The sequence below is a fragment of the Triticum urartu genome, chromosome 5A (assembly GCF_056163025.1).
Source record: "Triticum urartu cultivar PI428250 chromosome 5A, HENAU_Tu73, whole genome shotgun sequence".
Classification (NCBI taxonomy): Eukaryota; Viridiplantae; Streptophyta; class Magnoliopsida; order Poales; family Poaceae; genus Triticum; species Triticum urartu.
The window spans coordinates 382,618,824-382,644,394 of NC_141877.1; positions in this window are offsets into that span (position 1 = coordinate 382,618,824).

Here is a 25,571-nt window from a genome sequence, read left to right on the forward strand (position 1 = left end):
GCGATGTATAATAGCATTGGTTCGCCAATGTTTGGCGCGGCCAGGATTGGGTTGGTTGCCAGTATGGCTTTTATTTCTTCCAATCCGGCTGTGGCAGCGTTCGTCCACTCAAAGTGTTCGGTGCGCCGAAGGAGGCGATAAAGGGGTAATGCCTTTTCTCCTAAGCGCGAGATAAAGCGGCTTAGAGCCGCCACACATCCAGTTAACTTCTGGATTTGTTTGAGGTCTGTTGGGGTAGCCAACTGTGACAAAGCTCGGATTTTGGCCGGATTAGCTTCAATACCTCTACTGGAGACAATGAAACCCAGGAGCTTTCCGGCTAGTACGCTGAAAACGCATTTTTCCAGATTGAGCTTGATGTCGTATGTTCGGAGGTTGTCGAATGTGAGCCTCAAGTCGTCTATCAGAGGGTCGATGTGTTTAGTTTTGACGACCACATCATCTACATATGCCTCTACTGTTTTGCCGATTTGTTTCTCCAGACATGTCTGAATCATGCGCTGATATGTTGTGCCGGCGTTTTTGAGCCCAAAAGGCATTGTGTTGAAACAGAAGTGACCGTATGGTGTGATGAATGCCGTTGCGGCTTGGTCGGACTCCGCCATCTTGATTTGGTGGTAACCGGAGTATGCGTCGAGGAAACACAATGACTCGTGTCCTGCGGTAGCATCAATAATTTGATCAATGCGGGGGAGGGGGAAGGGATCCTTTGGGCAAGCTTTATTGAGGTCCTTGAAATTGACACAAAGGCGCCAGGATTTATCCTTCTTTGGTACCATCACCAGGTTTGCTAACCAGTCCGGGTGTTTTATTTCTCTGATGAATCCGACCTCCAATAACTTGGCTAGTTCCTCTCCCATGGCCTGTCTCTTAGGTTCGGAGAAACGCCGAAGAGCCTGCTTGACCGGCTTGAATCCCTTTAGGATATTGAGGCTATCCTCGGCCAGTCTGTGTGGGATTCCTGGCATGTCTGAGGGATGCCAGGCGAATATGTCCCAATTCTCGCACAGGAACTCTCATAGTGCGGCATCCACGACGGGTTTAACTGTGCCCTGATGGAGGCTGTTTTTGTAGGGTCCGTTGGGTGGACTTGGAATTTGACTATTTCATCCGCTGGTTTAAAAGAGGTGGACTTGGATCTCTTGTCGAGTATCACGTCGTCCCTGTCCACCATGGAGCGTAGCGTGGTTAATTCCTCTGCCGAGAGGGCTTCGAATAATGCCTCGAGGGCCAGTGCGGCTGTTTTGTTTTTGGCGCGGAGTGCCGTGTCCGGATCACTAGCGAGAGTGATGATTCCGTTGGGCCCAGGCATTTTGAGCTTCATGTACCCATAATGGGGTACAGCTTGGAAGATCGTGAATGCCTCATGTCCTAAAAGGGCGTGGTATCCACTGCTGAACGGGGCCACTTGAAATGTGATTTCTTCAGACCTATAGTTCTCTGGTGTACCGAATACCACATCTAGTGTGATTTTCCGAGCGCATCGTGCTTCCCAACTGGGTATGATTCCTCTGAAGGTTGTGCTACTTTGCTCAATGCGGTTCCAGTCTATTTCCATTTTTTGAAGAGTTTCCTCATAGATGAGGTTTAATCCGCTGCCGCCGTCCATGAGTACTTTGGTGAGTCGAAAGCCGTCCATGATTGGACTGAGGACTAGTGCGGCTGGTGCTCTGGCTGTTTGGAATTTAGGTTCATCACTGGCATTGAGGGTAATAGCCATGTCACTCCTTCACTCCATGGATTTATTGCAGCTACGTGGCAGATTTCGGCAATGCTGCGGAGTGTTCGCTTGCGCCTATTATTTGACGCGAAGGTCTCAAAGACTGTTAAAACCGTATTGTTATCCATGGGATGGTGCTCTGTGGTATTTGGGATAAGAAGATCCTCACCACTTTTGGCCACCTGCCGGACTCTAAGGCTGTGGGTTGGTATTGTATCCGCTGTGTTATGAATTTTGCAGTGTCCGTTAAGCCATCCCTCCAATACAGTTCCATGCCCTGTAGAGGGTGTTTGTTTCTTTGTAATGAACTCGGGTGTCTTATGATAGTGCACCCTTTTACCTCAGACTGGGTGCATATTCGGAGCCGGATTATCCCAAAATTTCTTTTCGGTTTTCCAGGCACTTTCCATCGCACAGTACTTACGTACTATGGACGCCAAGTCGGCGAAGCGTGATATGTCACAGCGACTTATGGCGTTAAGGATTCCCTTCTCCGTGCAGTTATTGCAGAAAAGTGAGACTGTGTCTTCCTCTCGGCAGTCCTTAATCTTGTTCATCACAAGGAGGAATCTGGACCAATAATGATGTACTGTTTCATGGGGGTCTTGCCTGATGTGGGTAAGATCGTTTATGTCTGGGTGGGTGGGTGGATTTGAGTCCGGACCCCTACCCGATCTGAGACCCACTGGCCGAGGGGTCTCCGATCTTGGAAGTTTAGATTCCGGTATGTTGCCCGATGAGTCTGGCCCGCTGCCTGGCTCTAGGTTCAGGGTTTGGGTGATGTCCTCCCGTAAACGGGTATCCGGCTCGGAGAGCTCAGGAATTCGGACGTAGTTAGTCCTCAAGATAGAGGAAGAATCGCCACATTGTTCCTCCACCACCGCAACATGATGGGTGACCGGTGGAGAGTTAATCTCTCTTCGATCGGGTTTAAGCCCAATCTAATAAGGGTTCGTAGCGACTCCGAAGGCGGCGATGCGATCCAAGAGTTCGTTTAGGGAAGAGAGTTCCATTGGATCCATCTGCTCGGCGAATTCCGAGCCGACGTGGAGGTTGTTTTTGATGACCCGAGAAGTCATCGTCAGTGTAGTGGCCGAACAGGCGGTCATAACGAAACAGCCTAGTTGGAGAGTTTGGCCAACAGCCCGAGCTCCCCCGGCGGTAATGTTGTTTTTAACAACGAGATGAGGCATCCTTCCTTATGGCGACGTCACAGAGGAACTCTCAATGAAAGCACCAATGTCGGTGTCAAAACCGGCGGATCTCGGGTAGGGGGTCCCGAACTGTGCGTCTAAGGCTGATGGTAACAGGAGGCAGGGGACACGATGTTTTACCCAGGTTCGGGCCCTCTTGATGGAGGTAAAACCCTACGTCCTGCTTGATTTATTCTTGATGATATGAGTATCACAAGAGTTGATCTACCATGAGATTGGAGAGGCTAAACCCTAGAAGCTAGCCTATGGTATGATTGTATGTTGTCCTACGGACTAAAACCCTCCGGTTTATATAGACACCGGAGGGAGCTAGGGTTACACAAGGTCGGTTACAAAGGAGGAGATATACATATCCGTATTGCCTAGCTTGCCTTCCACGCCAAGTAGAGTCCCATCCGAACACGAGACAAAGTCTTCAATGTTGTACCTTCATAGTCCAACAGTCCGGCCGAGGGATATAATCCGGCTATCCGGATACCCCCTAATCCAGGACTCCCTCAACACCCTTTTAGTTCGGGCGGGGGGGGGTTAGTGAGAGCTGGAGGGTCCTAGAAGTTTGTTTGGGTTTTCCAGGCGCTTTCCATCGCACAGTACTTCCGTACTATGGCCGCCAAGTCAGCGAAGTGTGCTATGTCACGGCGACTTATTGCGTTGAGTATTCCCTTGTCCGTGCAATTTTTGCGAAAGAATGAAATTGTGTCTTTCTCGCGATAGTCCTTGACCTTGCTCATTACAAGGAGGAATCTGTCCCAATAGTGATGTACTGTCTCTTGGGGCTCTTGTCTAATGTGGGAAAGATCACTTGAGTCTGGGTGGGTGGGCGGATTTAGGTCCGAACCCTGACCCGATCTGAGGCCCAGGGGCGGAGGAGTTTCCGAGCTTGACACTTCGGGCTCCGGGATGTTTCCCAATAGTCCTGGCCCACTGTCTAATTATAGGTTCAAAGCTTGGGCCGTGTCCTCCTGTGGACAGGTATCCGACTCGGAGAGCTCGGAAATTCGGACATAGTTTGTCCTTAGAATAGAGGAAGAATCACTACATTGCTCCTCCACCACCGTTATCTGATGGGTGACCGGCGGAGAGTTAATCTCCCTTTGGTCGGGTTTAACCCCGATCCGATCATTGTCAGTAGGAACTCCCAGGGAGGCGATGCGATCCAAGAGCTCGTTCAAGGAAGAGAGCTCTATTGGATCCATCTTTTCGGCGAATACCGAGCCGACGTGGAGGCTGTTTTTGTTGACCCGAGAAGTCATCGTCGGCGCGACGGCCGGAGGGGCAGTCATGACGAAGCCGCCCAGTCAGAGAGTTTGGCCTACAGCCAGGGCTCCACCCGAGGTAATGTTGTCCTTGACAACAAGACGAGCCATCAAGCCTTATCGTGGCGGCACAGTGGAACTCTCAATGAAAGCACCAATGTTGGTGTCAAAACCGGCGGATCTCGGGTAGGGGGTCCCGAACTGTGCGTCTAAGGCGAATGGTAACAGAAGGCAGGGACACAATGTTTACCCAGGTTCGGGCCCTCTCGATGGAGGTAATACCCTACGTCCTTCTTGATTGATCTTGATGATATGAGTATTACAAGAGTTGATCTACCACGAGATCGTAGAGGCTAAACCCTAGAAGCTAGCCTATGGTTACGATTGTTGTTGTCCTACGGACTAAACCCTCCGGTTTATATAGACACCGGAGGGGGCTAGGGTTACACAGAGTCGGTTACAAGGGAGGAGATCTACATATCCGAATTGCCAAGCTTGCCTTCCACGCAAAGGAGAGTCCCACCCGGACACGGGACAAAGTCTTCAATCTTGTATCTTCATAATCCAACAGTCTGACCCAAGCATATAGTCCGGCTATCCGAGGACCCCCTAATCCAGGACTCCCTCAGGCGCGGCTGGAGATGCTCTAAGGTCAAGTCCTATTGTCGCCCCCAAACGTATGAGTTGGGCGGTGCTGCATAATGCCTGCGCTCCTCCCGCCCCGCCTGGTGCTCGCCCACTCCCCATGCTCTCGTCGATGCCAGCGCTGCCCGCCCCGCTCGTGGCAGCACTGCCATGCTCGCACAACTCGATGTGCAGCTCTCCCATGTCGGTGGCCTCGCTCGTACTGTAGCTCGCCCATGTTGTGCCTACCCCGCTCGCCGCAGCACCACCAGCTCACCCCGCTCCATAGGGAGGTCTCGGAGTAGGAGCTGCCTCCGGTTGCCCCTCAGTGGCGCCGGCGGGGGCCGTGTCTGCGGTTGCAACAAGGCCGACCCTGCCCCACGCCGGCGCGCGCCTGGGACGAGGACGGCGAGGCAGAGGTGGTTGCAGATGGGGAGGAGCAGCGCGTCCCAGCCACACTCCAGTGTTTCTCATGGAAGGAGGGCCCTACGGCAGCCGGGTACGCGACATTCCTGCTCTAGCTCATCATGGTGGGCGGGCGGCCTGCCGGAGTGCAGGTTGCGGAGGGCGGCGGGTAGAGCGTAGGTCGCGGTGGGCGGGTACGCGATGTTTCTACTTTGGCTCATCATGGCGGGCGGCGGCGGGTGGAGCAGGTCACGGCTGGCGGAGGTCCACAACTGGCACGGGGAATGACAAGTTTGATGAGGTCGTCAGGGCTGTGAGTGGGTTGCTAATTTCGGGTTCAGGGGCGAACACGTGCGGACGAAGAGAGCAACCAGAGCGTCCGCTTCTATCTATTTCAGACGCATCAGTGGCTCGAATTTGCTTCGGGTTTAGAGTTGGGCCGGACAAAAATGGACATCTCTCGGCCACTTTGTCCATTTGGGTATTCCCAGTGGGCCGACTTTCGCGCCAAACGGACGTCCGTGGATGATTTGGGGTCTAGTGTTGTAGTTGGCCTAAAATCTATGAAAATATCGAGTTATTATCAATTAATAAAAAATTAAATAAGTAATATCTTATAGCAACTTTAGTGGACCTTGAATTCACGACTCTTTCTTTTCCATATCCCAAGGCGATTGGCTGGGGAAAAAGCTTCCACCCTCGATCTACGCCCGCAAGCTCGTGGATTGCCTCCTCTCTGGTAATTGATGTCGTGGAGGGAAATCTAGGTGCCTCGCTAAGACTAGTAGATATGTCAGGGTTTTGGTATTCGCATGGACGAGCTCGAGTGGATGGTGGTGTTTATCTATCGTCTTCTGGGTTCCGATCCTCCTCGAGTTCATCCATCAGGCTAGATTTGACAGATCTTTGGCGTAGATTCCTGCGAGTTCCTTGGAGCGACGAAATTAGAGGTATCTCATCATGCGTATTGGACAACAATATTTGATATCAAGTTCTTCAGATCAATTCAAGGGTTCACGACGACAATAGTGGCTCTGGAGCACTGATCCTTAGGGCACTTGCGTGCATACTTCTCCGTTGTTATCGACAAGGTCAAGCCAGCTCTGGTATGGCAGTGACGACATCAGTGCATCGGCAACTCGTTCCGGTGGCGAAAATGGTCATTCAATGGTTAGATCTCGATGTAATGTTTATTACACTTGCGGTGCTTTGACACGTCTCCGTCGTATCAACTTTTCCAAACACTTTTGCCCTTGTTTTGGACTCTATCTTCTATGATTTGAATGGAACTAACCCGGACTGACGCTGTTTTCAGCAGAATTACCATGATGTTGTTTTATGTGCAGAAAACAAATATTCTCGTGGGCCCCCTGGAAACCCTCTGACGCCAACTCCAACTCTATATATTTGCTTTCGGAGAAAAAAATAAGAGAGAAGAAATCATCGCGTTTTACGATACGGAGCCGCCGCCAAGCCCTAAAACCTCTCGGGAGGGCTGATCCGGAGTCCGTTCGGGGCTCTGGAGAGGGGGATTCATCGCCGTCATCATCATCAACCATCCTCCATCACCAATTTCATGATGCTCACCGCCGTGCATGAGTAATTCCATCGTAGGCTTGCTGGACGGTGATGGGTTGGATGAGATTTATCATGTAATCGAGTTAGTTTTGTTAGGGTTGGATCCCTAGTATCCATTATGTTCTGAGATTGATGTTGCTATGACTTTGCTATGCTTAATGCTTGTCACTAGGGCCCGAGTGCCATGATTTCAGATCTGAACCTATTATGTTTTCATGAATATATGTGAGTTCTAGATCCTATCTTGCAAGTCTATAGTCACCTATTATGTGTTATGATCCGGCAACCCCGAAGTGACAACAATCGGGACCACTCCCGGTGATGACCATAGTTTGCGGAGTTCATGTATTCACTATGTGCTAATGCTTTGTTCCGGTTCTCTATTAAAAGGAGGCCTTAATATCCCTAAGTTTCCAACAGGACCCCGCTGCCACGGGAGGGTAGGACAAAAGATGTCATGCAAGTTCTTTTCCATAAGCATGTATGACTATATACGGAATACATGGCTACATTACATTGATGAACTGGAGCTAGTTCTGTGTCACCCTATGTTATGACTGTTACATGATGAACCGCATCCGGCATAATTATCCATCGCTGATTCGGTGCCTACGAGTTTTCCATATACTGGTTTACGCTTATTTACTTTTCCGCTGCTACTGTTACAATCACTACAAAATACCAAAAACATTACTTTTGATGTCTTTACTTTTGTTGCTGCTATCACCACTATCATATTACTTTGCTACTAAACACTTTGCTGCAGATACTAAGTTTCCAGGTGTGGTTGAATTGACAACTCAGCTGCTAATACTTGAGAATATTCTTTGGCTCCCCTTGAGTCGAATCAATAAATTTGGGTTGAATACTCTACCCTCGAAAGCTGTTGCGATCCCCTATACTTGAGGGTTATCATGCTTTGTGTTTGTAGTGAACCTTTACAAATATATGTAGATCATTTTCACAAAAAATAGAACTACACGCCCCCCCAAAAAACCTTTACCATACCCTCTAAAAACTGCTAAATAGACATAAAACCACTCTATTCATAACCTTTTTTGCGACTCCTCTAAAGACATCCACCTAGAATCAATATAGAGACCATGCTATACATATAGTTCTTGGGGAGAGGAAAATTCTAGGTCCCGTGGTCACACTACCGTGGCCCAACCCCGCCCCACTGCCACTCCTCGGCCAAGCGTTGTTGGTGCGTCGCCTTCATCCACCTCTACAACCCGCCACTTTCGTCGACCACCTTCATAGCATGGACACCCGCATATGTGGGGAGGGGAGAGGCATGAGCAACCAAAGGAGGGTTGCTAGGAGCCCTGGAATGCCGGGAGAGAGGTGCAGGCGGAAGGAGGAGGGCGAGGGTGTTCGATGATACGTCTCCAACACATCTACTTTTCCAAACACTTGAGTTATTGTTTTAGCCTCAAATTTGCATGAATTGAATGAAACTAACCTGAACTGACGTTGTTTTCATCATAACTATCATGATGTTGTTTTTGTGCAGAAATAGAAGTGCTTGAAATTGGACGGGATTTTTTGGAACTTTATTTTGGAATAAATAAAGATTTTTGGAGCAAGGAAGTACCGAAGGGGGCACTAGGACGCCACACGGCCAGGTAGCATGACCAACTCCCAGGGCGCGCCACCTGCCCATGTGGGGGCCCTGGCCACCACCTTGACCTGACTTTAGCGCTATAAATTCACATATCCTCCAGAAATATTCACAGAAAAATTTCATCACATTTTACGATATGGAGCCACCGTCACCTCCTGTTCTTCGTCGGGAGCCCTAATCTAGAGTCCGTTTCTGGCTCCGAAGAGAGGGATTCATCATCACCGTCATCACCAACCCTTCTCCATCAATAATTTCATGATGCTCAAATCCATGTGTGTGTAATATTCTATAGGCATATGGAGGTAGATGGGATTTGGATGAGATTTCTTATGTAATCGTTGTCATATTTGTTAGGGCTTCATCCCTAGTATCCACTATATTCTAAGATTGATGCTGTTATGACTTTGCTATGCTTAATGCTTGTCACTAGGGCCCGAGTGCCATGATTTCAGATCTGAACCTATTATGCTTTCATGAATATATTTGTGTTCTTGATCGTGTCTACAAGATGTATGCACCTATTATTGTTACAAACCCTATACCCCAAAGTGACAATGATCGTCCTCAAGCAACATAAAAAGAATTCTGAATCATAAGGAACTCAATTGTCTAAACCAAAATAACAAGAAGGTTTTGGTTCACTTACAATCGGCATGCCTGGATAGCCCTCCACTTCTTAACCTGAAAACTTAGTATAGCTGTAGCGGTGGCATGGTTATTATGCAAGTGTTAGTGAAGCAAAGATGGTCAATATATATTCATTGCTTAGCTAGATAAAATAACATGGTAGCACTTAATTCTATTTCCTCTAGTTAACACTTACTTGCCGGGAATGCATGGAACATGTTTTATTTATTTGAGCAATGAAAACATAAATTAGGGAGTGAAAGGTATGTAAATACAACATGATTCTAGAGTAACTCTCTAACACACCCACGAGTGACTCATCATCAAGGCTCTCAAGCACTTTGTTTCAATCATTGTTTGCTGAAATTGTTGTTGTCACGTGACGGGATTATGCCAAATAAGTGATCATGCATAAGGTTTCACAATGCCTTAACTTTGGGTACTATGGACCAATATGTTATCTCTCTCGAGTTCTTGCGGTCAGTACCCGTTATTTACCACATATACACACATTCAAGAGAAAGTTGAATAACATTTGATGTAGTTTTGCCACTACGTATGGTAACAAACTCGTAGCCAAAACTCTGGTGGATCGTCTATTGGCCAGAGGAGTTCTCAGCATAACATCAGGAAAGGTGTCAAAGCCAGATTTACACACGTATATGTGGATAAAGTAGCAAGGCCATAGCACCAGCGAGAAGTTGAAGCACCATGCAAGAAATACAAAAGATATTTTTGGCATAATCTCTTTCACCTTTCGACTAGGTTCCTGTAGACAACCTAATCCACAAGTGCTATTGAGTATATTAAAATTAACAGTACGGGGTTGAGTATCTCTAACAACATGTTGTCTACAAATTCCTCAACACCCAAGTCTCTGAAGACTTTCTCTTGTGCATGGTTATTCCTTCTTAACATGACTTTATTTTCAAAAACAATCCCATGACAAGTCTTGGTTATCTAGATTAAACAGAAGAAAGGCTACAAAATTATTTCATCTACTAGAACAAAACCTTTCTTTTAACTATCAAGACTCACTCCCACTTCAACACATCAAAGTAATTCAAGCGCAAAAGACAAGAGTCATAGGACATACCCTCACGACCATGAATGTACACACTTCTCTTCCTTAAGATTGCATTCCTTGTTGTTAGGCATATATCAACTCCTCTGAATTATAAACAAGAATGCAAACAACATCCAAAGGAAAAAAATAACAAAGCAAAACTTATTGTATTTTTGGTTTTTTGGATTTTTGAAAGCTAACTTTGAGTACAAAAAATCACAAACGGCAAAAAGAAAAATGAAAGCAAATAAAAAGCGAAGTGTTGGAACAAACCAACACGAGTGTTTCAAGCTCAACGAGCTGAAGTACAACCTCATTACATCTTATCGAAAATAACACCGCCACATCTTGATGTAGACATGGTAGTGACCTTCCCCAAGTTTAAGCTTTTGCAACCCCAAACCGGTGAGATCATTGTGGTGGCGGCATCGTTAGGAGCCCATCCTTGGCTCTAGATGGAGAAGCTGGTGCTCATGTAGACAAACATGCTTTGTAGGGACTCAGCGAGGTTGCTCATATTATTGATGGAGCCTTGAATACTATAAATATCCATGTAGGAGGTGTATGCTTCTTGTGGTTGCTCATCTTGGGGATGCTCCTCTTCTTCGTCGGTGGCGAGTTCTGCTTTCATCAACTTGTTCTAACAACGTTGTTTGGAATTGGCCCTTTGTACCATGGTGACTCATCGGATAGAAGGATTGCCTCGAGTGTGGTTCAAGAAAATCGTAAACATGATAGATGACATCATGGTTGTTGGTAAAGCCAGACTAATTACAACACTCATCTAGAGTGATGTTGAAGTCTTGGTCCATGAGGTGGAAAGTTATCCATTCTTCCTCATCAACATTTGGCAAATACCAACATTATGCGCGAGAGTACTAGGAAACTCAAGAAACAATCGTTCATATGTCTCACATTCCTGGTAAACAAAATGATGCAACCTGACATTATCACATAATAATTTGAAATCGTTACGGATGCCCAACTTGGCTATTGTGGCCTCGCAAGATCACTTGGTAGCCTTCACCTTCCTTGTGTGAAGCTTCTTGTACTTCTTCATGGTCTCACGGTCGATGAAGATGACCCCTACGTGAAAACGAGTTGCCTTTGTGTGGCATTCGTAGATGAGCCCGGTGCATCACCGCGAGTGACACATGTGGACCTCCTTGTAAACATCTCTATAAAATAAATTTTCAGTCCAGTAGAATGATATAATAGTGTTCCTACATCAATTACAACATCATACTCCTCTAAGAACATCAACTAATGCAAACAAAAATCAAAATTTGGATCAAAAGTATGCACACCCTGAACATGGAAATGCTAGGTACATGGAACATGGATTTATGAGAAATAAGTTGGGGATCGAAGGAGAAACATATCGCAAATCGAAGCGGAAGGGTTTGAACTGAAATCGAACGAGTAGGGAGATCGGGCAAAGTTATGTTAGGATTTGGAGGAGGAGGAAGAAGAACTAGGTGAGTTGGGGGTGAATTACCTCTTGCCTCGGGATCCTTGTGGCCTCGAGGGTGTCATACGAGCACTCATACGAGCGCAAACACTTGTATGGAATGTCATCATTCACACTAAAGCCATAGTTGTGTATATGCTTACCTCATACGACCAGTCATGTCAGAAGGCACACTCATATAGAATTTCGTCTTTTGTTCTGTTGATTTAATCTTCTGGTTGAAGGTGTCATACGAGCATCCATACTAGTGTTGATGCTCATATGGGATGCCATTGTTTGCTTTGGACTTCTTCTCTATTCCTGTCGAATCTTCATATGACTATCCATATGAGCGGCTTTGCTCATATGATACGTTGCCGATGACTCTATTGCCTCTAGTTGATTTCCGTTGGTGCCACCCACGCACCATACTGTCGGATTTCGGGTTCCGGCAGACCCTTGAGGTTCGAACACTGGAGTGCGCGTGGAGCTTTCGTCTCCTACCTACCTGCACCCCTCCGCCTTGCTAGGATCTAAACTAAGGAAAGAACAACACAAGAGACACAGGGTTTATACTGGTTCGGGCCACCGTTGTGGTGTAATACCCTACTCCAGTGTGTGGTGTGGTGGATTGCCTCTTGGGCTGATGATGATGAACAATACAAGGAAGAACAACCTCGCGAGGGTCTGTTCTTGGTTGGGGCGATGAACTGCTGGGAGGAGCTCAGTCACCTTTCTCTCTCTCTCTCTCTCTCTCTCTCTCTCTCTTTCTCTTTTTTTGCCCTCGGTCCTCTCTCTCCGTCCGTCCTCTCCCCCCTCTGTCTAGCGGGTGGCTGGTCCTATTTATAGGGGCCCTGGTCCTCTTCCCACATATCGAGCGGTAAGGGAGCCAACAATGGCGGGCTAATTTGAAGGGGGACAGCTAGTACTAGCTATCCTGACAAAAGTAGTCTTCGCCTGCGCAAAGCTCTGGTGATGACGCCGTCTTGGGCTCCACGGTGACCTCCATCTCGTAGTCCTCCTGGTCTTGGTCTCGTTGCACCGAAATGGCAACCTTTGCCTGATGCCTCGGTACTCCGCGGCTGCGCTTGCCCCCTTTGCACCAAAGAGGAAAGGAGGACACTGCGCGGGCTGGCACCCGCCTGGCGCCCTCGGTCGTCATGGCTTGCATCATGGGCACCTCGTGAGGTAACCCGCCTTGATCTCTCCGCCTCCTCGTGAGCCAGCCTGACGAGGCCGTGCCTGAGGAAGCTCCGCGTCGTCCACCCCGCGAGGCTTGGCCCCTCGCGACGGTCTTGGGTTTGTGTTGATGAAGATGGGCCGCGCTGGGGCCCCTTTTGAGCCACGCCGCAGGCCACAAGCAGGCAAGTCTGGGGATCCCCGTTCCCAGAACGCCGACAGTAGCCCCCGGGCCCAAGGCGCGCCAGGACTTGGTCGTGCAGGGAGGCGGAAGGGCAAGAGCGAAGCGTCACGGGCCCTAACAGTCTGCAGCCTTGGGCGCCGCGTGGCGGTTGATTGGACGTGGGCGCCTCCACTTCCCCATGGCGCCTTGGCAACTGCACGGATTGGACAAGTCCCTGCATGAAAAGTGGGTCATGATTACCTGCGATCGTGGAGGTAGGCGGTTGGCCTCCGCCGGCCATAAGTACGGAACAGCGTGCGCCCTTCCAGTCCATCCCTCCTTGCTTCTCCTTCTTCCCGATCCTTGCTCCGTCTTGCTGCGATGGCTCCGATCCGCCGGTTCTCGATGGCAGAGAAGGGAAAGGCTCCCCGAGAGGAACCAGACCCACTCCCACCGAAGAAACGGCTCGCCCCCCATGGCTCGGACGAGGGGGCCCTTCAGGTGGTGTCGAGGCCTTTGTGCGAGCGGGCACCGCCGGGGTTCCCGCTTCCATTGTTCGCCCACGTCGAGGGCCCTGAAGGAGCTGATGCTGACCGCCACGGGCGGCGCCGCCGTCGGCATCGGCGGGTCACGAAGGTGTGGGTCGTCCCTCCTAGGGTCCACACCGAGGGCTCCTCCCGAGAGTTCGTGCTTCACGTCGCCATTCCTCTTCAGTCGTGGATCCGCCTTCCTCCCTTCTTCGCCTCCATCATCCCGCATGGGGAGCCCCTGGAGCTCTAGCTGCAGCACACCGGCTGCAGCACCCTCGCGACCGAGGCAGAGGTCGCGGTCGTTGTCCCGGGCGAGGTCTACATGACTCGGGGCTGGAGAGAGATCGCCCGGGTTTGCAGGGTAAGGGGCGTCTTCGCGGTCCACTTGGATTACGATGGTGCTTCGGTGATGCTCTTCAAGGTCTTTGATGCGAGCGGGCGCTGGCTGGAGTGCTGCCCCGGGGAAGGTGGCCAGGACCCTGCCGCGACGAGGACTGGGCCCGCCAACCGCTCCCTTGGCGGCTCCCCAGGTGGTGGAGGCGTCGGAGGTTCCAGCGACTCCGGCGAGCTCTTCATGACTCCGGAGACGAGCGACGATAGCTACGAGCCCCTGAGCCGGCGCCGCTCCTGGAGCAGGGCGGGCTCGTCAGGCCGCCGCCGACCCTGATCTGGATGGGGTTGGCGTCGGTGCTTGACGGCCCACTGTTGATGATGGCGTCTTTTGCTGGGACACGCGTAGTTTGTGTCCCTTTAGGATCTGTTCCCTACGAGGAATCAAAAATGCGTCCCGTGGGGGCTTGTAAGGTGCATGTGATCATGTTTTGTTAATATAACCCCTGTCGTAGAATTGTGTGAGTTGCTCATTCCGTCTTAGCTCAGTCCTCCCTTTCGAACCTCATGAGGGCTTGGTGCTCTGCGCCGACAGGTCCTAGTCCCAAGGCGGCTTCAGCCGTCGCTGGTATGCCAGGTCGCGATGTCATGGTCAAGGCCAGGAGGTGAGCGACCCGGAGTCCGGTAAGAGCCCCTGAGTCGCGATCCTCAGGAGGTCCCCTTTGGCGCCCAAGCAGCCGTCGTTTGGTGAGAAAGGAGAGTGGCGTCGCTAACACGGGATGGCATTAGGTGTGGGGATGGTGCCACGGTAGCTGGCGCTTCCGGGTGATGACTTATCTCGAGGATCAGGGGCCGCTCTCTGGTGTGTCGCCGGGTCCGTGCTTCGGCAGGCGCGAGGTTGCTCGGCGAGGTCCTCGCGTGTCTCTCCCCTCTCGCCTTTGTTCCCATTTCTGCTCTACGTCCTCGGGTCCCGGCCCTCGAGCGGGTCTCAGCCGTCGCTGGTATGCCAGGTCGCGATGCCGTGGTCAAGGCCAGAGGGTGAGGGCTGGAGAGCCGGTAGGAGCCCTGAGTCGCGATGCTCGGGCACCCCCCCTTTAACGTGCAAGCGGTTCGCGCGGACGAGGGTGAAAGAGACACCGCAAGGGCCTTCCCTGACGCAGCTCCTTCAGGAGGTCCTGCAGGTCCACCATAGAAAAAACAAGGGGTTGCCATGACAATTGACAGTCAGCCGTTGGTTGCTTCTGAGGGGTAGTGAGGCACTGAAGGCTTGATGAGGTGAAGCTGTGCGGGGCTGCCGCGGCCAGAGCTCAGCCATCCACGTTTGTCGGTGTTGCAGGGACGGACCCATGCGCAAGCGTCGTGCCATTTGGGAGCAGCTCCGTTAGTTGGCGTCAGCTGAGCAGGCAACTAGGTAAAACACATTAGCCGCGAAGGAGTGGATTCGTTCAAATAAATGCTAGGAATGCGGACATCACTAGGTCAGGCCCGAGCGACTTGGGGATCATGCAGCCTGAGGGGCGCCCCCAACAAGGTAAGCTAACAACATGGAATAAAAAAGGGATACACGCCGCAGGGACGGACCCACGCGGCCTGGGAATAATGTAGCCCTGGGGGGCGCTCCCAGCTGGAAGTAAAACTAGAAAGGTGTCACCTGATGATGTTGAGCACGAAGGAGCGTTGATGTAGCAGGCTCGGTGGGCTGCGGGAGCCGATCCTGACGAGCCCCAAGGCCCAGGGGCCTCGGGAGGCTCTGGAGGCGCTGGCGGCTCCTCACGGGCCATCTCCATCCCTGCCAGGGCAGCGGAACGCCTGGCCTCTCATGCCTCCGTGATGCCCCTCATGAGGCGCTTGTACGCGTCAGCCGCGCTCGACAGGCTGTAAGGCATGCGAACGTAGCTGTGGGGTGGGCCTCCGCAGCGCCCCACTCGCGAGGGCCAGACGCGCTCCAGAGAGGCGACTCGGTTGAGCCCTGGTATGTCGATGCAAACGCGCAGCCCACCATCCTCGCCTGGATGGGGAGCCACTGCTGGTAGGCGGCGGCTGCCTTTCATGACTCTTGACTCCTGTAGCTCCTGAATGGCCTTGCTGATGAACTCCTGAGGTTCTGGATCTCCTTGCCTTGCCCCTTCTTGAGGGAAACGTGCTTCGAAACAAGCCTCCATGTGGTGCCCAAGCGCCTCCCTCGTGACCCTAGCTAGGTCGGTGGCCCTCCAAGGGAGAGCCCCCGAGCCCTGCCTGAGGAGGGCGCTGGGCGCGCTTTCCTATGCGATGGAAGGAGGTTCCCCCTGGGAAGGCGCGGGCCAAGAGGGGCCTGCCTCTTGAGTGGTCAGGCCGGACGATGTCTTCTTCTTAGGGGCGGTCTCGGGAGGCCTCCTGCTTCCACGATCCGGGTCTTCCAGTGACGCGGCCTGAAAGGCTCGTTCCAGGGAACACACCGCGTCCTTCTCTTCACAGGGCACCGTGATGACTCCGCCACTTCCTGGCATCTTGAGGACGTTGTAGCCGTGGTGAGTTACGGCCATGAACTTGGCCAGTGCTGGGTACCCAAGGATGGCGTTATACGGCAGGCGAATGTGAGCGACGTCGAAGTCGATGAGCTCGGTGCGGTAGTTGTCGCGTGCCCCGAAGGTGACAGGGTGGCGGACCTGCCCAATCGGGACCGTGGAGCTGTCGGTGATACCAGAGAAAGGCTTGGTTGGCTGAAGCTGGCTGTAGGGCACTTGGAGGTTGTTGAATGTTTCCACGGACAGGACGTTGAGCCCTGCCCCGCCATCGATGAGGGTCTTGGTGACCACCATGTTGCTGATGATTGGGGAACAAAGCATCGGGAGGACTCCGGCTGTAGCCGCACACTTGAGCTGATCTGCCGAGCTGAACGTGATGGTGCACGCCGACCACCTGAGAGGGCGCGTGGCTTCGAGCCTGGGGAGGACTGCGTTCACTTCGCGGGCGAACTGCTTGAAGATGCGCTGGGAGGCTGGGGCTTGTGCCCCGCCCAAGATGCAGGCGATCGCGCGCGGCTCTTGGAAGCCCCCAGCCCCCTCATCCTGGTGGCGGTCTTCGTTTCTTCTTGGCTGCAGCGGCAGCGGTGGGAGGCCTGCGTTGCCTTGCGGGCGATCCTCGCGAGGCTGATCCCTCCAGTCCCCCTCGCGAGGCTGATCCCTCCAGCCTCCCTCGCGAGGCGGGTCTTTCCAGCGATCCTCGCGAGGTTGGTCGCGCCACCCTTGGCGTGGGCCACGGTCTTCCCAGCGTCTTGCGTTCCTTCCTCCTCCTCGGCCGTAGCCCCAGTCACTGCGGTCAGGGCGACGGCCGATCCTTCCTTCTCGCACGGCTTGGAGCTCTTGACATTCATTGGTGTTGTGGGTGTGGAGGTCGTGGTACACACAGTACCGGCCGCCCTTGGAAGGTTCGGGCTGATCTCTGCCTCGCTTGGTGTCTGGTTCTGCTGCGAGCACGGTAGCCCCCTTGCGCTTCACATCCTTGGTCTTGGGCTTCTTCTCTTCTGGGTCTGCGGCAGGCAGCTCGAGGAGGGAGAGACGCCCTTCCTCGGCCCTGGCGCACTTGGTTGCCAGGTTGAACAGCTCCAAGGAGGTGCACAGGTCTTCATGCATCGCCAGCTCCTCCTTCATCTTGACATCGGGCACGCCATCGGAGAAGGCCGAGATGATGGCCTCCTCGGTCACCCTTGGAATCTTGAGGCGCGCATTGTTGAAGCACTGGATGTACTTCTGCAGGGTCTCCCTGGGCTGTTGCTTGATGCGGCGCATGTCGCTTACGACGGGTGGCCGATCGCGAGTGCCTTGGAAGTTGGCAATGAAGCGGGTGCGCATCTCGTCCCAGGAGGAGATTGTGCCTGGAGCCAGGTTCAGGAGCCAGGTGCGGGCCCCGTCCTTGAGTGCCATGGGGAACTAGTTCACCATGACCTTCTCGTCTCCGTTGGTAGCTTCGATGCCCAGCTCGTCGAGCTGGAGGAACTCCGCAGGGTCAGCCGTGCCGTCGTAGCGAGGAGGCAAGTCTGGCTTGAACTTGCCGGGCCACGCGACGCTGCGTAGCTTGGCGGTGAAGGCATGGCAGCCTGCTGTGGCCATGGGAGGCCTTGGATGACGGGGAGCTTGGTCTTGCATGTCCCCACGCGCTGCAGCTGGGTGCAGCGCGGGGTCTTGACGCGCGGGAGCAGGAGCATGGTCGCGACGTGCTGGAGCAGGGAGCGCCCGGGCAGCTCCTTGCGGGCGAGGGACTTCTTGACAGCTCTGCTCTTGCTGCATTGGCGCCTGCCGGAGCGGGTTCCGCCCAAGGGCCACGCACCTTGGATCCATGGCGCCTTCCTGAGGAGGAGGCGGTCGGGGCGCCGCCGGAGCTTCATTGCCCGCGCGGGGCGGGGTGCGGTGCAGCGGAACGGACGTCGCAGGAGAGCCCCCTGCGGCGCGGACGAGCTCGGCGACGCGGTCGAGCCATTCTTCGTAGACGTCGTCGACGGGGCGGTAGCGCAGGAGCTCGTTCGCCGCGATGAGTGCAGCTCGAGCCTCCTTGGGCGCGCGGAGCGTGCGGGATGAAGAACCAGCTGGGGCGAGCGAGGGAGTTGCGGTGCGGCCATCTTGCCGCACGGATGGATGCTGGGACGATGCTTGGCGCTCGTCCCCCGCCGGGCCGGTGGCGGTGTTGACGGCAGGTGACAGGGAACGGCGAAGGCGCCCGCCGACAGGGGCCGTCTGGGCGACGCGGGAAGCGAGCGCGGCCCGGCGCTTGGCACGGGCCCGACGAGCGTCAGACATGGGCGTGATGGTCGGAGGAGAACGGGGTGGTGGAAGACGAATCCTGGCGCACCCCTACCTGGCACGCCAAATGTCGGATTTCGGGTTCCGGCAGACCCTTGAGGTTCGAACACTGGAGTGCGCGTGGAGCTTTCGTCTCCTACCTACCTGCACCGCTCCGCCTTGCTAGGATCTAAACTAAGGAAAGAACAACACAAGAGACAGAGGGTTTATACTGGTTCGGGCCACCGTTGTGGTGTAATACCCTACTCCAATGTGTGGTGTGGTGGATTGCCTCTTGGGCTGATGATGATGAACAATACAAGGAAGAACAGCCTCGCGAGGGTCTATTCTTGGCTGGGGTGATGAACTGCTGGGAGGAGCTCAGTCACCTTTCTCTCTCTCTCTCTCTCTCTCTCTCTCTCTCTCTCTCTTTCTCTTTCTTTTGCCCTCGGTCCTCTCTCTTCGTCCGTCCTCTCCCCCGTCTGTCTAGCGGGTGGCTGGTCCTATTTATAGGGGCCCTGGTCCTCTTCCCACATATCGAGCGGGAAGGGAGCCAACAATGGCGGGTTAATTTGAAGGGGGACAGCTAGTACTAGCTATCCTGACAAAAGTAGTCTTCGCCTGCGCAAAGCTCTAGTGATGACGCCGTCTTGGGCTCCACGGTGACCTCCGTCTCGTAGTCCTCCTGGTCTTTGTCTCGTTGCACCGAAATGGCAACCTTTGCCTGATGCCTCGGTACTCCGCGGCTGCGCTTGCCCCCTTTGCACCAAAGAGGAAAGGAGGACACTGCGCGGGCTGGCACCCGCCTGGCGCCCTCGGTCGTCATGGCTTGCATCACGGGCACCTCGTGAGGTACCCCGCCTTGATCTCTCCGCCTCCTCGTGAGCCAGCCTGACGAGGTCGTGCCTGAGGAAGCTCCACGTCGTCCGCCCCGCGAGGGTCTTGGGTTTGTGTTGCTGAAGATGGGCCGCGCTGGGCCCCCTTTTGAGCCATGCCGCAGGCCGCAGGCAGGCAAGTCTGGGGACCCCCGTTACCAGAACGCCGACACATACGACTGCCCATACGACCACCATGGTCTCATGCTAGGCCATCTTTTATCCTATTTCTTATGAAAGTTCACTTTTTCGATGATTCCTGCAAGGTTAGTTCCAACACAGCGTATATGCATATTTCTAGAAATTCAAACTTTAGTATGACACACGATAATTTTGCACATGACAAAGGCCTCAATAGAACAACTTTTCTCAACTTATCCTCCACGATATAAATGTCAAATCTCTCTTATTGAAACAAAAAATGAAAACTTACTTTTCTACCTTATTTGCGTGGGTTACCTCCGACGGAGTGCTTGTTTTTGGCCGGATAGCTCAACCATAGTGATGATCACTTAGGCACAAATACACCAAGCCCATATCTTCCAACAGTAACAATAATGTCGTCTCTGGTGTATGTCTTAATTTTATTTTTCCTGGGGAAAGGTCTCATAAAAGGATCCTTTGTAGGAAGGTCAAATCTTGAATTTCCCTCAAACACATTAATAAAAGTCTTTATGGTCCTAAGAAATGTCCTACCAAGAATTAAAGGAGCAATGGGATCTTCAAGTATATCAACTATAACAAGAACAATCATAACATGGCAATGATTAATTTGAATGATAACACCATGCTTAATCCCTACTGCTTGCGTAAAAGTAGAATTGGCCATATTGAATCTTCAGTTGTAACGAAAGGACCAAGACTGAGACTGTCATAGAGAGACCTAGGGATTGTGGAAACACTAGCACCTAGATCACACAAAGTGTTGAACTTTTTCAAACTAATCTCAATCTCAATAGTAGGCTCAAAGGTATCTTCTTGTTTAGTAGGTAACTTACTGAATAACTTCTTTCTTTCATCATCCAACTCATGTACCTTAGATGCAACATGACCGACAAAGATATTATATACCTCATCATTTGATACTTAAGGTAGTGGGTGTTTCATTGCTATCATCTTCGTGAAATCTGCAACTGTATAAGTATATTCTGGCACATGGCTTTGAGCAAGCTCTTTTGCATTTTCTTCGCTTCCTCTCATCATCTTGACATCTTCAACTAGTATAGGTTCTGGTTTACCTACAAACTTGGCTAGAATAGAAGTTTGACTCTCTGAAGTTTTAGCCACCTATGCTTCCATGCTCTTAGTTCTTCCATCTAGAGCCTACAGATCTTTAGTGAGTCCAGCAATCTTACAACTTAATTGACCAAGTAAGTTATAATGATTCTTCAAGATTTAAAGATTTCATTTTTCTCACTTTGAGTAGAAATAAAAAAATCAGAGTTTTCTCTAGAGTATTTCTATTACCATTGTTCATCCCATTAAACTTATTAGGTGCTCCACTATTATTAGGATAAGGTAATCTAGGAGCATACCCATTATTTTTCAGTTGGGATTATAGTTACTACAAGCAATAAAATTGACATCATTAACATCTTCTTCGGTAATAGCATTCACATTTACCTCTTCTTTACCTTTCATGACGGAGATGGGTTCATCAATCTTAGCAGTTAACTTCATATTCTTTTCCTCAACAACATTAACTCTCTTGGTGGTAGCCCTCTCAACATGCCATTGGGCATTGTTTTCTTGCATTTCATCTAGCAACTTTTTAACTTCTGCAATGGGCTTACCCATGATAGTTCCTCCTGCAGTAGTATCTAGCATAGTTTTCGACATAGGATTTAAGGCATTATAAAACTTAGCCATGGCCTTGCAAGAGGTATTCTTGCGGTTGGACGAGGACTTCGAGGGATTCTGTGAAGAAGATCTTAACGAGGACTTTGAGAAGGAGTTGCCCTTCTTCTTGAAGAACTTCTTTGTTTTCTTCCTGTCATCTGAATCATAGTTCTTGCTCTTTCCTTTTCCATGGTTGCTATTTCCTGGATCAAACCTACTACTAGCACGAATTTCAGCTTCCCATAGGGGGCAGTCCAAGTTGAAATGTCCCAGCTTTTTGCACTGGAAGCAGATGTAATCTCTAGTTGGTTTTGACGAAGACTGGCTTGGAGCTGCCAGAATTGCTAGATCATTTCCTCTTAAATTGATTTTTCTTTTGGAAGTGCTGCAACCGTTTTGTGATCAGTGCAAGATCCTTGCTGATTGTTTAAGGGTCATGGAAATCTTCTTCGGCATTGCCTTTTGAAGAAGTTTCAGCCACAACCTTGAGTGCGTGACTTTTTCGGTGACTTGTGCCATAGAGATCTCTCTTTTCTTCTTCTTGTTCCTCGTGAGTGCTCAGCCTTTCCATGATATCAGCAAAGTTGAGAACGTTGGAATCAGCTCATTCGTGAATCATCAGAACAAGAGTGTCGAATGAACTGTCTAGTGACCAGAGCAACTTCTCAACAACTTCCTGATCAGTGATATCTTTGGCACCGAGACCTTGCAGCTCATTTGCAATGTCACTTAGTCGATCAAAGGTTTGCTAGCAACTTTCATTATCAATTCTCTTGAACTAGTGAAACTTTGTTCTGAGGGTATCAATGCGGGCTTCCTTCCGAGTCAAAACACCCTCATTGATCTTTTCGGGAATGTCCTACAATTCCTTCACAGTTTCACACTGACGATAGCAAAGAAATTGAGCACGAGAGAGATGACCATAAATTTCAAATTTGGCTTGACCATCCATCTGAATTAGTTTCTTCTCGTGGTCAGTAGGAACCTGAGGAATTTCAACCGCATAACCATTTTGCACCGCATTCCAAATATCACCATCTATTTCATGGAGATGGATCTTCATCTTCTCCTTCCAGAAGGGACAGTCTGTCCCATCGAAGATGGGGATCTTGTGGTGCGACTTGTAGCTCACTGAAGACATACTAAAACCTTTCTCTAATACCAATTGTAGGAATGAAGTATGTCTACCAGAGGAGGGTGAATTGGAGTTTTAAATCTTTCAGAAACATCAAAACTCTCGAAATCTATCAGTGGAGCGAATGAAAATAGAGTACGGTGAGCAAATAAAAGCTAATGAACGAAAACTAAGACATGCATCGAAAGGAATCACATGGTTTAAACATATTATACAACACTGAGCGAATGTAAATAAGTGGGGGTAGAGGTGTCAAGTGATGCTTGATGGCAACAAGGTGTTTGGTAGACCAGTTCTGTGACAGCCTGGTTTTGGCCTTCTCTTGTTTTCCGATTTTTATTTGGTTTTTGATTTGAATTTGGAGTTTTGAATCACTTTAGTTGGACTTAAACACTTGGGCACCACTTTGACTTTCACCCAAGTGACTCATTTCTCTCTCTAACCATCATTTCTTCTCTCGTCAACCTCAAAATAATATTATGAGTATTTTTCTCAAATGAAAAATATTCATTTTCTCCTCTAAAACCCTAACTAGCCACTTGTGCTCCAAAGCAACCCCAATTTTTCTTGCCCACAAAAATCTGAGAAAATTCCCGAATATTATTTGGACACTAAAGAACCTTCCTGAGCAAAAATATTGCATCACTTTTTGGAATATTTTTTCTATAGAAAATATTTTCTGTTCTGGACAGAAATGGCAGTTTCTACAGCAACTACCATTTTACTTGCTCCAATGCTGCTGAAATTTCTTGTGCATCACTACCTTCCTAGATGATTGCTAACCTCCAAAGCTCAACTCCCAACTCCCAGTAGATTGGCCATGGTTAACTCTCGAAGTTACTGTCCAGAAACTTACCATGAAGTAACACTCAATCTTACAGCACCTGAGCTCGACTCAAAGCATTGGCTCAACCCCAAACACTAAGGACTACATGCTAGACATGAAATTGGGGCCAGCCGTGGCGCTATGCCGAAGTGCACGCGGTGACCACGAATGTGCACGGTGCGAGCCGGCTAACCGATGCGCTCTGGGTGCCGCCGAGCGCTCTGTGCGTCGCGTTCTCGCTTCCCAGGCTGTCGCACCTCGCCAAACCTCGCGACCATCCCCGTCTCTACTCCCTTAACTCCCTCCTGGCGCTCGCCAACGCTGGAGCTCGCCGCAGCAAGCACGGGCATGGTCCGGCCAACCGCACAGTGCGCCGCGCACTGTGTTTGTCACCACCCCCATCGATCATGTGCTCGTCGCCGCCCACCAATAGTGCGCGCGTGACGTGAGCTGCGTCGCCTTCCCCCTCGATCACTTATGTCGTTCATCACTGGGCACCGTGTCCAGGTGTCCTCCGGTGGAGCCCGATCCCCTCCTCTCGCTCGCTTATAAATGCAGCCGTCTCGAGCATCACCAACTCACCACACACACTCCACAAGACCGTAGGAAGCCGTATCCCGGCCGGGCAGGCCTCGGGCCGCCGTCCCCGAGCTCGAGCTCGCCAGCGATCCCCTTGGGTCGTCTCCATAGCTCCAGCCCCTGCCAGGCTCGGTCCACCCTTCCAGAGCCTCTGCTGTGGTTCAGTGGTGCCGTCTGACCCGGTTGGTGCCACTGGTGTAGCCTCTTGTTGCTGTCGTTCCCAACTCTGGCGACCTCCGCTCTCTGCCGCTACTGGAGAGGTCCTTTCCGACGCTGTCCGACCACCCCTAACTAATCTACGGGTACGGGCAGGTGCGTCTCAGTGTTCTCCTTCGATCTATCCCTCTAGCTCGGGCCAAGATGCCCTCCTCACTGGCGTGTGCTCTAGTGGAGCCCCGTCGTGCTCTGTTTCCTTCTCCCCCTCCCTCTCACCTGGCTAGCGGGTCCCGCTGTCAGCCACTCTGGCCGTGGCTGAAGCGGTACGAGTGAAGGCGCCCCGCAGGCTTACGTCTTCGACGTCACCCCCAGATTCATTTTTATTTAAATCAAATTTAAATTTAACCAGAGAGCTTTAAACAGCCACAACTCTTTAACCATAAGTCCAAATGAATTGATTCTGTTTGCATTGTGTTCTTTATGAAAATATCTAGTAGCACACAAAAGATGAGATTTTTCTCTGCTGTCTAGATTTTCTGGTGAATTTCAAAGTGTTTCTTAATGTTTTCTTTTTATGTTTATTATCGTTTTCAGAAGGTGAAGCTTGTCTTGAGGATCACCAGGAGGAGTGTGAACCTCACATGCACTAAGGCAAGCCACATCAACATTTTTATGGTGCCATTACAATATTTGTGATTTTTCTACTTGAATGAATAATTTAGTTCATGCATTTAAATCACTAAAATAAATATACATTTATTCTGTTGAATGCTTGTTTGTGTTGATATGTTTGTTACAGAAGATTAAGGCTAACTAAGTTAGTTTAATACACTAGAAGTTATATTTGATTATGAAAAATAATTTGTTTATGCAAAGAATTAGTTGGCTTAATATTTTCTTGAGTGAGAAAAGAATTATGCTAAGATATTGTCATGGTTAGTTTGCTGAATAATCATAACCAGAAAAGTGTTATGAGTTTCTGATATGTATGGTTAGTGCTTGATATAATTGACCTGTTATTGTTCAAATGATAAGTGATGCATGCTTTATGATTGTATTTTCATGGCATATCATGACACCTATTACTTTTACTTTAAGTTGAACCTGATAATAACTCAACTTCAACATATCGTTGATCGGGTCATGGTGCCACTGAATCAATTTTTTCCCAGTGCAACCACATTTGCCTTTATGGGAAGGCCTTTATTCGGTCCGTTGTCATGCCTCTGGTCGGTGCCTCCAACGAGGTAAGGTTATGGGCGTGCGTTACCCTGGCCCGGTAAGCAGGCATTACCTTGTGTTCCCGTTGTTGTTATGGTACCTTGTACCCGTTTGGGACCGTTTATGTTTTGCCATGATGGTGGCTGCTTGCCACGACGATGGCCGTTGGTGTCTTTGGTAGACACGAGGCCACCCAGGACTTAGCCCAGTGGGGAGTCGGAGTGGCTGGGGGAGTGTCATGGCAATGGAGGGGTTCTGTTGAAATGCCGTTGGTCCACCTGAATGGGAGTGCGAGGCCATGGGTTCCGTGGTGTGGGTACAGTGCGCTACCTCTGCAGAGTGTATTTAATCTATCGATAGCCGAGTCCATGGTTACAGACATGCTCGAAAGTAGGTCACACCATGGGTTAAAGTTTA